The 16,844-nt window shown below is 30.1% G+C and overlaps 3 non-coding genes and 1 pseudogene across 3 annotated transcripts; 3 read left to right on the top strand and 1 right to left on the bottom strand.

The window, feature by feature from the left end:
- Positions 1 to 5,109: 5,109 nt before the first annotated feature.
- Trnav-cac lies at positions 5,110 to 5,182 on the bottom strand. The gene has a single exon. It is a non-coding gene; the product is annotated as a tRNA-Val (tRNA).
- A 208-nt stretch (positions 5,183 to 5,390) lies between these two features.
- Trnav-cac lies at positions 5,391 to 5,463 on the top strand. Its single transcript has one exon. It is a non-coding gene; the product is annotated as a tRNA-Val (tRNA).
- A 1,613-nt stretch (positions 5,464 to 7,076) lies between these two features.
- On the top strand, positions 7,077 to 7,149 carry Trnav-cac. Its single transcript has one exon. It is a non-coding gene; the product is annotated as a tRNA-Val (tRNA).
- Positions 7,150 to 13,149: 6,000 nt separating this feature from the next.
- LOC111686655 lies at positions 13,150 to 15,724 on the top strand (annotated as a pseudogene).
- The last annotated feature ends 1,120 nt before the right edge of the window (positions 15,725 to 16,844 follow it).

The raw sequence follows: 16,844 nt of genomic DNA, 5'->3' as shown, positions 1-16,844 counted from the left end.
AAGAAAACAAAATTTAATTTTTTTTAAATTTTTAAGATTTTGAAAAAAAAATGTTTTTAAAAATATTCAATTATGAAAAACTAAAGCGAAAAACATCAAAATATGCAATAAAATAGGGTAAAATATGCTCTAAAAACTCGAAAATTTACCTTAAATAGGCTACAAAAGTCAAATCATGCTAAATTATAATGTTATGGGTAAAATATGCAAAAATATGCTCAAACAAATTGATTTTGAAATTCTTAAATTGCTTTGAAACGTGTAAATATCTTATCCATGAGCCCATTCGACGCATCACAAAAAACATGTATTTGCATATTTTGGTTTCCCTGGTTATTATTTTAAAGTTAAGAGAATTAAGAAAATTTAAGAACTCTAGTGGACAATTTTATTGTAGTTTGAAATGAAGTCATGAAGGAGCCAATGGAAAAATATCGCCCAAAAATCTCTATTCATAGTTTATGAAATATCAAGTAACTGTTGTTCCAACCATAGATCAGAGCTAAACTTAATTGGACGTAAGGATTCAGATGAATGTAAATAATGTAAAAAATACTGTGAAACTCTGGAAATTTTTACAATGTTTTCTTGATACTCGTTGCTTTGAAAATTCAAAATAGTATTAAATATCGTATATCTCAGAAACACCTAGTGACATTTAGGCTCCTAAAAATTGTATATGGACAATTTTGACTTTTACTTCCTTATGAGCATTTGGAGACAAAGTCGGCGGCACAACTATTTTCTTGTATTTATCGTACCTGAGAAAAGTTTGAGAACTTTATTGTTTATTTATATTTTTGTAAGGAAAGCCGAGGACACCGGTAGTAACTTTTATGAAAACGTAAACCCCAACAAAATTTATATTTGCCTTTTATATGATAAAGATAAAATGACCCAGATTCCCCCAACAGAACATAGTGAACGTAACATACATAAATCATAATTGTCCTCAAATGAATCGTTTATATAATAAAGATCTCTTCAAATAGAAATTCGTCTGAATATTAATTACTTCGGGTTAGTTTGGGTCAATATACACAACATTTGTTTAAATTGCTTTAAATTTCGCACAACTAAATAATTTTTAAATAAACAATCAAACCCAAATTTAATAAATAAATTTAAAATAAACGCCACTCCATATATCATGTGATCATTATATTCATTGATTTATATACATATGAACATACATTTCTTTAGTTTTGGACTTTTGAGTAGATTGTAATCGACCAATAAAAATAAATCACTGCATCATCAATTGAGATCGTCATCATCACCACCATCGAGATCATCTTCATCATCATCTTTTCCGATTGGTACCTAAAATTCCATTGTGTACGGGTTCCAAAAAACAAAACGCACTTGACTTTATTTTTGGTGTGCTTTTCTGACGTTTAAATGTTTTAAAATGAAAGCAGGAGGATGACTAGAAAAGTTTTAAGCGATATACTTTGATAAAGAAGATTTCAATTTACACCATGCCAAAGTGCCATACGATCCTCGTATGTCACAAAAATGTATTTACTTTATGATCAATGTCTCACGTTATTGTTATTAAAATGCTTCTTAAATGCATTTTGGAATATTTTGTTCACATTACTTGTTATTTCAGAACTCATTGTTTTTTTTTTGTCCACAATAAAAACTTGTATCAAATACCCTTTGTCGATTACGTTTATACCCCTTTAACTTATACCTATACTTATAAAGAATGAAAGAAGTATTTTATCTAATAAATCTTAATCTCAATTGTTTTTATCTTTTTTGATCTTTTTATCAGATTTATAGTCAGATTTGTATTGTTTTGTGTGCTCAATACTCTGCTTTATTTAATTCCTTGATCATTGATCATTTAAAGAACTTTTGTTTTTTATTGACTGTCTACGGTTCAGATTTAAATACATTTTGTAGGTGTCGCTTTATAGGATGTGTGTAATAAAATATTCTGAGAATTATTTTAGAGTTTTTTTTTTATGATCGGTGTCGGTGTCAATTTGATTTGTATTCAAGTTCACAGACCTACATCACCTAGCAACTGTACATGTGTTTTAAATGATAATGTGGGTGGTCTCTCAACAAATACGTTACAATTAGATGCTTCCTTATATATACATACATATGTACATATATTTCTATAAATTGACAGAAATTAATGTCTTTTGCTTTGCATATATATGAGCAGTAGCAGTGAAATTGGAAGTTTACTTGTAACATTTTATGTTAATTTGTTAAGAATTATTTCAACGCTTAAACATTAATATCACAGCCCCTCCTGTTTTCTTGTATATCAGGACAACTATATGGCCAAACCTTCACTGGCAAACATTCTTGCCAAATTTCTAGATTCATCTGGCACAGCGGATCGATCGAAATTAATATTAATATCATACTTTAGTGCCAACAACAGATTTTTTGATGGCGGTTATATTGTTGAAGCAGACGGCCTGTGTCCACACAATATCAGAGTGTCAAGGAACACTGTCATAATGTCCGATAAGGCAGGACAAATACAAGGAAAGTGTTCCGTAGTTTCGTCCTTATTATATGAAAGATTCAATATTAAAACATGTGGCACTATAACACAAAAGCCTACCATCTACATACATAGCCTTATCCCATAAAGTCCATCAATTCTATAGGCCTTCTCTCATCGTAGAGAGGACAGGTTATTTTTAAAGTGGAGCAGTGATGACTACCAAGGCTAAGCAGACCTATAAAGTATATTGCTGGATGAAAGTAGTTGGGGCACCAACTCGTGTCAAATAAGCCCACATTTGCGAAAAAATGTCTGTATGTTTTGACACCAGATAAAGATTATTGACCAAAAAACATATTTTCTGAAATAGGTCTACGGGACTAAAGGTAAATATGTATGTTTAAATGTTTCTGAATGGGAGTTTGTATGGTGCTAACGGTCAAATGAACTATTGTGTTTGTGTGTTCGTGTAAACATTGTGCGCTCGCTACAGGTTCCAACATTCAAGATAATTTGATAAAGTTTGGCACATACTCTTCATTGCAAAAGAACGAAGTTTATTGGAAATGTTAAAAATCGGCCTATTATTTCAACTAGCCCCATAAAAGCTCATAATTATATCAAATGTTCTTATCGACAAAACTTAGTTTTATATAATTCTAAATTATATTGACCCATAAAGAGACCCCTTGATCAAAATTCACTTATAAACACTAATATCACCAGGAAATTATGCATAAATAACCTCTACCAACATTTATAATTTATATATAACCCCTCTTACGGAAAATCTCTTTTTTGCCAATAAATTGTTAAAATAATTCTGAACTAAGGAAAAAACAATTTAAAGGGTTGCTGTAGGTTATTATATTATCGAACACGTCCGACTATATATTTTTACTTGTTATATTTATTGTATGTTAAATTTCTTGAACAAAATTTTTAATTAATATTATCACAGCCGACAACCGTAGGAATGTCGCAACCATAATAAAATATCAAACAGTTCACGCGAAAAGAAATTGTCTGGACAATTAAATTGTCATGGAATCATGTCGCTCAAAACATAAAGGTATTATATTGTGACTTCTAATATTTTTTTTTTTTTTTCAATAAAAATCAACCATGTGAAAAATATTACACAGAACATATTTAATGGAAAACAATTAATAAAAACAATTTAAAAAATTCAGTCTTATATGATCGACTATATCATATACATACATACTGTTATGAGGGGCCTAGTTTGGAGGCTAGGAACTACTATTGTATCAAGTTCAGTACATTCTGCTGCTAACATCAAACTCATATTCAAGCTGATCTAAGACAAATCGATTTCCTCAGAAGTTGAACACTGAATAAAAACCCAAAGTAGAAATGAATTGCATGTCTAGTATGAGGAGTAACTATAGACCAATCTCTCTTCTCTCTCCATCAGGGAAGCTTTTGGTTTATACTTGATAGGATTAATGACAGGATATCCGACGGTGACATTCTTTGGAACTGCCAATTTGGCTTCAGGGTGGGCACTCTACATCACACGCGCTAATGGTGGTTTCAGAATACGTCTCCTGTGGTCTGAACAGAAGATACCCAACGATTTCAGTCAGCCTTGATTTTTCTAAGGCGTTTGACTCCACTTGGCAGAACGGTATCGTGTTCAAGATGTTGGACATGGGCTTTGTTAGAGGAACCTGTAGGATTGTATGTGACTTCTTACGGACCGTTTTTTCAGCGTCAGGGTGAGTGATGCTCGCTCCGACGTAATGACTGTCACCGCAGGTATACCACAGTGGACCCTATTGGGGCTCGTGTTGTATAACATATTTTTGAGCGATATAACCAGGACACCGGAGGGTGATCTTCTGTTGATATATGCGGATGATATACTGATCGCGTCGTCTGGACCTCAGGCTAGGACGATTGACAATTGTGTCAACGAGTATTTGGCCTTATTGACTCCCATTTTTTTCGAAGTGGAAACTTCGCCTTAATATGTATAAGACGGTGGCGGTTATCATCCAGGGGAAACGTAAATATCTGTACCCTATTAGCAGATTCTTCATAACTTTCATTTGGATGGGGGAGGATTGTGTAAGGGTATCTGATAAGATGAGGGGGTCATCTTCCATGAGAACTTCGAGTTCTACCGGCAAGTTAGAGTTAATAAAGCGCACGTACGCTATGTATAGGGGGATTCTGGGCCGACATGGTCTTAACAGGAGGATTGGTCTTCTGCTCCATCGCCAGATAATTCGACCTCTCATGTCCTACGCCTTCCCTGCCTAGTCAAGAATTTCTTCTGCCCAGATGTAGAGGCTTAGGAGGTGGGAGAGGAAGATACTGGTTAGTTGTCTAGGTCTAAAACGTAAGCTTGGGCCTGACGGCATCTACCAGCGTCCTTCCTGTAAGTCGATATATAAGACGATAGATTTCCAGAGCATCGATGCTTTTATGGTTGAGAGAGGGGTCAGACTCCTTTAGATGGCTCGTTCCCTGGGTAACAGCCTCGTTGGGGTTGTTTTACTTTGCTATGTGATATTGAGACTATACGGACGTCTCACTCACTATATGCTGTTTTGTTTCCGTCCAGGGTTGTTTTAAAACAAAAATAAATAAAAAAGATTGACTGTTTCCGCCCGGGTTCGAACCGGGGACCTTGTGCGTGTGAAGCACACGTGATAACCACTACACTACGAAAACCTTGGGAGGTCGTTGTCAAAATCATTATTTAGATCAAATGGTAAATTCCATTATCTGGTGGAAAAACTGTTCCGATCAATAATTGTTATTATTTTAAAGGAAAATTGCAGCCAAGTCCAACAAGAGGAAATATTTTATGATATAAAACATCTTATGAATAATTTTTCAGCATATGTTTATAAAACACAAGTGTCAACTTACTTCCAAGGTTTTCGTAGTGTAGTGGTTATCACGTGTGCTTCACACGCACAAGGTCCCCGGTTCGAACCCGGGCGGAAACAATCTAATATTTTTAAAATTTTTGTTTTTGTTATTTTTCAGATTTTATCAGAATTTTATAATTACAATACTTATAGAAAACTATATTGTTGTGGTAAACATCATTATCATGCATCTTTAAAGAATAAAAATTATAATAATTTTTGTTCTAAAATCTCTTGTATGACGCCCAATTGTTTGTTAAATGTTTTTTATAGGTTTAACACTCAAGGGCATAACAATGGACACACCAAACTCTTAAACAATTCCTTTTGTTTTTTGCTGCTTACATGCGCCCTAGATCGGCCTGCTTCTTTTGAAGAAATAAAAAGGAGAGTGCGCTGCACCGTTTTAAACTTACAGACACACACATTTCCTATGACGTTAATTGATCATAAATTTGAAAAACAAAATCAAGTTCAAGAACTCAAGAGAAATCCGCTCCGCACTTGTCATGTCACCACAAAAGTATCACTTCACTCACTAGCTGACTGGCTTTATGACAAAAGGAGTGTCTTCAATGTGGTTTTTATCAGACTGACGACTACAAATATTTATGGATATTTATGGCTTTTTAATGATACAAACATGTGTATTTATTCATTTAATTATTTATATTTTTGGGGGGGAAATTTTTACAAGCGTATGTATGTATTTAACCATGGAATATTTACAAATATTTTAAAATACTTGTCAATAGGATTGTTTTGTTTGTTTGTTTTTTCCCTTTAGATTTTAATGGTTTTTAAACGACGAAAGGTGAGGTCCATTTCATAAAGAGATACTGTGTAACAATTACCCAAGAAACGCCCTAATATTTTATGGCCGATCATAAAAATGTTTGTGTGTGAATTGTTTAAGTTTCGATTTTGAGGGAAATTAGTGTTTCTCTCCTTTTGTAACAAGATCGTAAAATTATTTTAATCTCCTATAAAATATATTTAATTCTACATTGAAAAGATCCTTTGTTGAAATTGTCAGGTTTAATAGTCATTTATTGTAGATTTCAATGGGGTTTCAATAATAATTGTAACGAATAAACATTGTTTCAAGTACAATATTTATAAGTAAATACCACAAAATGTTTATTTAATTAACCATAATTATTTTCAATCCAATGATGGGAAACTCGTAAATTCAATTGCCATATAAATGAAATTAAGAGAACCTAGTTAATAAAAAGTATATTGCTTTATAGTTCTATTTAAATGTATTATTTAATAGCTATTGTTAAAAGAACACAATTACAAAATATTAAATTTTGTTTGTTCCTGATTGTCTGCCACTGTAATATTTTTTTGTATTAAACTTTAGTTTAGTTGTTAGAAAGATAAAGAAGAGAAACTTTGTTGACAGACACCGAAACATGTTGCCAAAAACCAAAATTGTGAAAATATACATAAATATATACATATGTATTTGAAAATAAAATATTCGAAAAAACTCTTTTTGTTTTGTAATATATTTAGCTTTTGTATTTTTTTGAGTTTCTATTCCATGCTCATTCTTTATACTTTAGTGATAACATGATAATTTCTCTTTTTCTTACGTAAAAAGCTTTTTTGGCGAATATAAAGCTTTTTTTGTTGTTTGTGTTAACGAACAAAACAAATATTTAGCACTTAAATTACCGTTAGTTTTCGTAGTGTAGTGGTTATCACGTGTGCTTCACACGCACAAGGTCCCCGGTTCGAACCCGGGCGGAAACAATCGCAGCTTTTTTATAATATATTCTTTTTTTTAACATTTTTGTTTCTTATTATTTTTCACAAAAAATAAGGTACAGGCAAATCCCGTTATAACGATTAATATAATTTCAGGCCCTTTCGTTAAAACGAAAAATTCGTTATATCGGAATTATTTTTTATAGTAAATTTAATAGACAAAAACTATTAAAATTAAGGTATGAAATTATTACTTAAAATTATTTATTTCATATAACTTAGAACAACGAACATGTTTTTCAATTTGAACATCTAGACGGTTTGAAAAATTTGCTTATGGACTTTTGTTTTCTAACTACATAATTTCCTGCAATTTCCTTTACTTAATTTTATATGTTAGATCCAAATTCAATCTAAAAGATAAAGTTAAAGGGCCTTATGCAAAAACGATTATTAAAGTAAACAATGGTTTACTGCAACTTTTTCCATATATAAACAGGTTTTAACAACAATTGTTAACTTAATAATAGATTTTGCGAAAGACGGAAGGAAACTCTTTAAAAAAAAAATAAAACTTGAGAATTGGCAACTGAGTCTCATGCTGATAATTTCAAACCCCTGGAATAATTTTAGCATGTTGGAATATCTTCGTCCTTAGGCTTTTAAGATTATGGTGTATGGCATTTTGTTCGATTGGTTGGGCATGCAGAATAACTAAAATATATGAACGAATTATTTAATTTTTTTGTCAAGTTTTCAACATTTCTTAAACTAGCGAACGTTTAAGAAATTTTATTATAAGGTAGTTAATGTTAAAAATTTGGCTGTCGGCTTTATCGGATTTTCGTTAAAGTAAGATTCGCTACACCGATATTTTCCTGTATCTTGAATCTTATGACGGTCGTAAAAGCGGCATTCTGATTTATTTTATGATGATCGATGATTTACCCTACCTCCCATAAAAGGCACCCTCCAGAAAATTAGTTTTAAGTTAAATAAAAGCATAAAAATTCCACAAAATTTATGAAATTTTAGATAAACAAGTTCTATATAACTAAAATATCTGCCAAATTAAAAAAATACTTTTGAATGTTGTACTGTAGTAAATGGGCGATATATGTACATTAGGGTGTCCCGTGGACCATTTTTTTATTGCATTGCCGAAATTTTTTGTACTGAGATCGACAATTTCAATCGCAGATAGAGATCTGAGGCTCTGTTTAAAAACATTTTTTATATTTTTCTCGTATAAAGAACATTATTATGCATCGAAAATTATTTCCATATGAATTTTTAAATAATTCTGTTCATTGAAACACTCTAATGTATATATGTATACTACAGTGCTCCAAGCTTGTATGAAGGAAAAAAATTTATCCGACAGCCCGTCCCTCCTCTGGAATTCTTCTATGTCTTGTAAAACTATGTCCTGCAAAAAAGTAGGACGATAGAACAACGTTCAGTTTTGGCTAAAATTTGGCTATTTAGTAATAAATTTTGAACTTTATCGTAAAGGAATCACAATCTGCACAAAGTGTTTTCAGAGTATTTAAGACCAGAATATAAAGTACTGCTCAAAAATATAGCGCATTTTCTATTCATTATTTTCTCTTTTGATACCATTAAAAAAACTTAAGATAAAAAAACTTTGTTTGCGGTAAATTAAAGCATTATATACCAGTTTATTAAAACAATATTGAAATTTATTTTAAAATATAAAAATAACTGCGCTAGAAAATATTTTACGAAACAAGTCCTTAATTATCGATTCAAAATTATAGCGCATTTATAATCAAATTGGCAATAATATATTCTTATATGAATTGTTTTGGATATCGGGATGATAAAATACTACTGCCCCTATATTTAAAGACCTATTTGGTCCCAGTTGGTATTGAGTTGCCAAAATGTAGCGAACACTTTGGATTTTTTTACCAAATTCATTTTTTAGCATTTTACAATCATTTTATGCAGCTTTTTTCAATTCTGAAGACATTTAGTCAATGTTATTTGAGAATATTTCCTTGATAGATCCAAAATTTCTAAATTTCGCGCGATAGCATTGATCGTTTTTAATATTTTAACTAGGCCTATGTTTAAATCGGAACATAAATATGATCATATTTTCTACAAAAGGTTAAAATTTAGTGATCCTAGTATTATCATATCCTTAAAAAAAGATAATTGGCAAAGATAAAGGATGCTAAGACATGCACTTCTGCTAACTGAAACACCACCAAGAAAAATGTTTTTAAAATTCTTTTAAATGGTAATTGTGTTTTCAGTAAATGGAAATTTTACTTGCAGAAAATGGAATATAGAGGTCAATTCGAACGAAAACTATTATTTTTATTTAATTAGTATAAAAATTTATTATCAAATCGATGTAATACGATATTATATATTAACGGATTAGTTCTTAATTTTTTATATTACATGTGAGGTTTAGCTTCTGTAGAATTAAACATATTCAGAAAACAGTAATGATGTGTTATATTTCCATAGATTAAGATTAAACATTAGAAGCACGTTTTTTAAGGTTTTATAGTGAAATTTTATAAAATTATTACAATTTGTATTATCACAATCATAAATCTGCCAAAAAGTGGCCCATGTTAGAGGGTCAGATCGTTGTTTACCTGCGGAAAACAAATTTTAAAATGTCATTTGAAGGTTATCTCCAATGTCACTAGATATAATTCTCATTAAAAAAATTGGACTATTGACCAATTAGGGGCATATTTTGACATAAAGAAATTTACTAGTACTACAAGACACATATCAGCAAATAACCAAAAAAAAACTGCTTAAAATTTGTCACATCAAATTAAATAGCATTTCGAAGCATAGACAACTGTCCTTTCATAACAACATAAGCTGCAATTTTTCAAAATTAATTAACATTTTTCAATATTGTTTCAACTTATTTCAAAGAGTGCGCTATAATTATGAAACAGTTTTTTATGGTCAGTTTTGTATAAAAAGCCCTATTACCGTTATTTTGCCACCTTACGCCGAATTTTGATACTTATTACATAAACTGAACTTCGTTCTTGAATTTACCATCAATTATTTTTTCCAACTTAATTAATTGAAATAATATAAAATGAATAAAAACCTAATACAAGGTGCGCTATATTTTTGAGCAGTACTTTATAAAATATGTATTCCAAATTTTATTCAAATCGAACATTCTTAACCCATAAAATTTGGAGTTCAAGTGTCAAATTTTGCAAAATTTTTGAATTTTTGAATACGACTTTAATTTTTAGTATGAAGTCTTGTATTTAAAATAAGAGATATGAAAGTAAAATTATTCCTTTTAAATACATAGGACAAATTTAATCCCGAAGTTCAAAAAATCTTAAAAACACTATTAGGTTAAATTAAGCTATATATAGAGGAATTACATATATTTTCTCCTTGCAAATGCACTTGGAAACTTCAGAGCCACCTGTTAACGTTATCATATCAGCCTATTTATTTTTTGTATGATATAGTTTCACAACCAAGAGAACAATTCTAGAGAGTGGGACGGGCAGAATTCGCAACTTCGTTTTTTTTTTGGAGCACTCTAATGTATACTAGTAAGTAAGTACATAACTAGAATTAAGTAATTACTTATACATTCTACTAACAAAATTGCAATTTATTAACGTATAATTTTGTATGTATAATTCTCAAATAGTTATTATTATATATACCTACACTAGAAAAAGTGTTACACACATACATATGTATATGTATATGTATCATTATTGTTTTAGTGTCTAAATTATAAAAATATTTATTTAGTCTATAATTGAAGTAAAAGTTGGATTTATATTGCGGCAACCGACTTTGCACAGTTCCGAAATATATATAATACAAAATTATTAAAATTATTAGTTATGTTTGAACTACTCTGGAAAATTAGACAAATAATATTATCGATATAAATATATTGTCATTCGAACGCGATTTACTGAGGATATTTTACTGCATTAAAAGGAACATTTGGAGAAAATTTATTCACTCTTATAATTCGCGCTTTTTCGTGCAAATAACAGTCATACATAACAGTATACATATACCATTTGTGAATTCTATATAGTACATTTTCCACAATAAATTAAATTAAAATATTTAATCGATCCCTTTCTTTCCATAATATATACAAAAAATACATATTCATACATTTTACACGTTCAAAATTTAATATTTATTTCATTTCGATTAGAAATCTATTATTTATTTTTATGGCGTAATGTAGAATTATATTATAAAAATAAAATATATCGACCTTGAAATAATTCTGTGTTGGCAACACTGTCAATTGCCAAAGGTCAAAAAAAGCTATTTTTAAATTCATAATCAAAACTAGGATGGCCCTGTTTGTATATACATATGTAGGTACAATTAGGTACTGATGTTCAAACTGAATATGAAATTATGGTTTGTATGCTTTAAAATCTTTGTCCTTCTTGTTAAACGACAGATTTTCATCTTTGCCGGATTACGGAATGTTTTGAAAATATCATATAAAATAAATAAAAAATATATTTCAAAAAATGTTGATGAAAACATTAGGTGTTATAGGTGCATACGAAAATATAATTATTACATTGAACAGGTGTTCCAAATATTAACTATTGTGAATGAATTGTTCAATTATCCCTTCAAGGAAAATAAAAACTTCAAGGGAACAAAATTTCCACTTTTATTGGCGATAGAGGTAATTAAGTACGTTTTCATTGAAACGAAAATAGTTTGAGTGAAATTATCCACTTTATTTTTCTGAAAAATTATTTTTTTTTTCTTTTTTTTAAAGTTGATATTAAATTGAAAGGTCCAAATATTGACGTTAGGACAAAAATTTGGAGAAACGTCATTTTAGAATAAACAAAATTTTAATTTTCGTCGGAAACATCAGCTATTATCATTTTGGTGCCATCCTAATGTAAATACGTTTTAATTGTTTTTATACCCTACACCACTCTAGTGCTGAGAGTATTATAAGTTTGTGCTAATGATTGTAACGCCTAAAATATCGGTCCTACCTCAAAGAAGGAAAGTCGACTCAAAATCCATTTCTAAGTCGATTTAGTTATGTCCGTACGTCTGTCTGTGTGTCCATATTGAGTTTGTGCGCAAGCTACATGTCGAAATTTTTAGATAATTTAATGCACAAGCTATTTATAAAGTTAGGCCTATATTTACCCTTACTCCCAGAGGGCTCCTCTTGTGGAACATATTTTTTTTGTCAACAATAAGTCAAAAAACCGGGATTAAGATTAAAATCAATGTCAATGCTTTATAATAAAAAAATATGTAATCTATATTTTTAACATAGTCGCTGGTGTAGGGTATCATATGGTTGGACATACCCTACTTTACATTCATATTTCTTAAAGTTATAAAAAATATGTTTACATTCGTAATCCATGGTCGTAATCTAAACCAGAGATGGTAAGAAAGAGAACCTTTTAAATGAGAACAAAATTTAACAACAGTGTATATGAGTAAGTTGCCATGGAATCAAATGTTTTTGTTGTTTAGTTTTGAAAGTTTGTGTATATGTACCCAAACTTTTAAAACTTTAATTTTGATACATTCTAAGTAAAACAAGTTTTTCGATATCCTAATCATAGGTTAGTATTAAAATAAGTGAAATTTTTAAAATAAGACATCTATCGAATTGTAATCTTGAAAGTAGGGTATCTAACAGTGTGCATAATATTTAATATTGACAAAACCAGTTTATTTCAACTGACCACAACCATAGCTGCCAGATTAGATGAGTTGATGAGTTACATTGACTGCCTAACATTTGGAGTCCAATCTGTAATCTATCTCGTTAGTATATTCAATAATTAAGTTAACGATTTTTTTGCATAAAATATCCGGTAACTCTGAATACAGCAATTAATTAGCTTGAAATTGTATACAGTGAATGAGAAAATTCTCTATTCTAAAAAATGCATTGCGACAAAGAGAAAGCTTAGACATTTGACTGAATATTAAAACAAAACTCAAACGAAATTCAGTTAATTGTGTATAGTCGGACAGGTAAAATGGATAAAAGATTAGATGCCATTATTTTTGGTGCCACCGGATTTACGGGCAAAATTGTTTTGGAGGATGCAGTAAATATATTCAAAGATATAAAATGGGGCATTGCTGGTCGAAATGAGGTAAGATAAAAAAATGTTTAAATAATTTTATGGTAGATATGCAATAATATTATTTTAGGGAAAATTGAAACAAGTTTTGAAGGAAGTGGGTGAAAAAGTGAAAACAGATTTGTCAAATATACCCATCATTGTGGCCGATGTCAGCGATGAACCATCTGTCGAAAATATGGCAAAAATGTGTAAGGTAATTTATTTAATTATTATTATTAAATTAATATTTTTAAAATATGACTATCTGATGAACTAGTAACAGTTTTAGTGCGCAATTGGGGAGGTGAAATAAATTCTTCTAAATAATATAAGTTTGTATGTAATATTAATCGCAAGTCATGCAATATAGCTATTTCTTAAATTGGCCAATTATTTTGTTTGAGAAATGTATTTCAATTAAAACTAAACTAAAAATAATGTAACCAGCATATTACATTGTTCTATTAAAGTTAACTTTAATAATTACTTTTAATTGTGTTTTCTAAATAGAGGCGAATAAGATCAAGTTAAGCAATTTATAAATTAAGTTTTACGCTGTTTTCTTACAATAATAATTTTTATGTATAATTATTGCCAAGGTAGGGAAATATTTTTTCAAAAATCCAAAAATGTAATTGATTTGAATTAAATCCGCTAGAAAATAGTTTTAATTCGAATAGAATCGAAGTGAAGAGAGTGATATATAAAGATTTTTTAAAACAGATAGAAAAATAAGTAAATATTCTATATTCGACTATCCCGAATCTTATATACCCTTCGCCATGATTTGTTAAAAAATAGTAAGTACGAATTTATCAACTACTCAGGTCTCTATATACTTAGTTCCATGTTTCTAGGTTCAATGTTGTAAAAAATTTAAAAAGTTCCATACCCTTGAAAATTAAAAAATTACATTCCGGAGTTCCAAAACGCATAATTTTACATGTTCTCAATTACTTCGAGATCTACATATATGCTTAACTTCATGTTTCTAGGTTTAATATGTTTCTAGGTTTAATATTATAGAAAATTAAATATGATTAAAATATAAAATTAAGTAGAAAAAAGTCCCATTTTATAGGTTCCCATTTAATCCGGGACCTACATTTTTGCTAATATATCCGTTGTTTATAAATCGAGTTTGCTAATTATTGAAGTTTAGGACCTCGTAGATATCTGGGTTCCTCTGAAAACTAATTTTATCATACATACATGAATCAACTCCGCTACTTATAAGAATCCAGAATATATATATTTTGAACCAACTATTAAAATATATTATTGACTTTTAATTATATTTTTCAGATCGTTTTAAATTGCTGTGGTCCCTATCGGTTCTATGGTGAAACTGTTGTTAAGGCTTGTATAGCTGCCGGTACACATCATGTCGATATCAGTGGTGAACCACAATATATCGATAAAATGCAATTGGACTACAATGAATTGGCCAAAGAAAAAGGTGTTTACGTAGTATCCTCATGTGCATATGAAAGTATACCAGCCGAAATAGGTGTAGTATTCGCTGAAAAGAACTTTCCGGGTAAGATGTGCAAAGATCAAATTTATTTATTTAATAGTATTACATGTACTTTCTTCTCCTAAGGTACTGTAAATTCTGTGGAATTGTTTTGGGAAAACGAACTTAACTATCAGGATAAAACATCAAAAGCTATTTTGAATAGCGGCACTTGGGATAGCGCTGTCTTTGCTATGCAATATATATATATGAAATGATGAGATTACAATATAAATTGAATCGTGGCAATATGCCAACATTGCGACCCAAATTAAGATTAAAGTATGTGAATTTTACTTAAAAAGATTTAAAATATTTGTAATTATAATATTTTTCAATTTAGACTTTTTCCCCACAAAAGTGAAGGCTTAGACAGTTATTTCATACCATTTCCAAATACTGATCGTGCTTCTGTTTTGAGATCACAATGTTTGGCTTATGAATTGGATAAAAAGAGACCCATACAATTTGAAATTTATAAAGGTTTTAAGTAAGTATTATTAATTATTTTGAAAAAAAAAAAAAAAAACATAACCTCTGCTTTAGTTTTCATGTTGGTTTTCATGAAATATAGAGCGTCAAATGATTTTTGTTACATACAAAAATGTATTATTCTTTTATTTCAGATCATGTTGGACTGCCTTTAAATTACCATTCTACTTGTTCTTCTTAATGATTATGGCCCAATTCAGTTGTACTCGCAATCTCTTGCTTAAGCATCCGAAATATTTTACTAACGGTCTGATGTCTCCTGAAGGTCCAGTAGCAGCAAACCGAAAATCTTTAGAATTTAATATGACATTTAAAGCCAAGGGTTGGACCAAAGGCAGTGATGAGTCGTTACCGCCCAACAAAGAGGTGATAGTTACTCAATTGATTGAAGAGTTGGCGCGTAACATTTCTGGTTTGAAATTTGAAGTTGTAAAAACTTAAGTCTCTTAAAAAAAAAAAAACATATGAAATAAAGAAATGTTTGTGTATTGAAATATCTATTATTTGGATTTTTACTTTTAGCATAAGATACATAAACTATATTTTGGTTTTAGCGGCGCAACCCGTTTTAAAATATATATTAGATGGTCGGCCAAGCCCGACTATACATTTTTACTTGTTTTCATGTTGATTATTTGGTATCCGGGGACGAAGTATACCTTGCCGATTAACAAACACAAAATGTTTAATTCTAACTTTAGAAAGGATAGATTTCTTAGTGGACAATATTATGGTTAACGGAAAAATGGATCCAGAGTATATACTGATATTACATACAGAATGACAAGACCAACATACCCATATTTTTTGATCGTGGGTATAAACTTTTTTGTATAATTCTAAATTGATTACGTTTTAATGTTATTCAAGCTTTGTGTGGGTTATAAAGTACGTTTCGACTTGCATGCATGCAAACTATACGTCAATATTGATAAACCAAAATATTTGAACAAAAATATATTTTTTTATGTAGATATGAACTGATTAACAAAATGACTAAGTAACTGTGACTAGGTAAAAACATATGTACTTAGTACCTAACGAAATGTGTTATTATAAAAAATATATTTTACAGAAAAATATACCAAGTTCATTACTTTTGTAATTTATCCATTGGGAATGTGCTTAAAAGATTCCAAATCGTAGGACTTATTCAGATCTTTAAAATATAATGACAAAAATTTAAAAAAAACTATGAAACTGTGTATTTTAAATATGAAGATAAGCCATATCGGGTGATTGTTTTTGCACCGACGTGTATTTTAAAACGTTAATTGACAAAGGTCAAAAAAAGCTTTTTCTTAAATTCGTTCATAAACATACATTAGGATGGCTGCGTTTATATAAAGAAAAAAATAAGGTGTCGGTGTCCGCAAATAAAACTTGTTCTTCTGCAACAATTCACTTTTTTATTACTACTAAATACCGTATGCATTTCTTTAAGATCCTTGTCGCTACGCGACATATTATTTACAATCGCCACTCCACTTGTCGGGCCAATTCATTAATTGGAATTTGAATTGAATTCACACATCCTTTGTCGCATTATCTCTTCATAATGAGGGATTATTTTTTATTGGCCGGGTATT

The sequence above is a fragment of the Lucilia cuprina genome, chromosome 4 (assembly GCF_022045245.1).
Source record: "Lucilia cuprina isolate Lc7/37 chromosome 4, ASM2204524v1, whole genome shotgun sequence".
NCBI lineage: Eukaryota > Metazoa > Arthropoda > Insecta > Diptera > Calliphoridae > Lucilia > Lucilia cuprina.
This window is presented reverse-complemented; position numbering and strand designations above follow the sequence as displayed.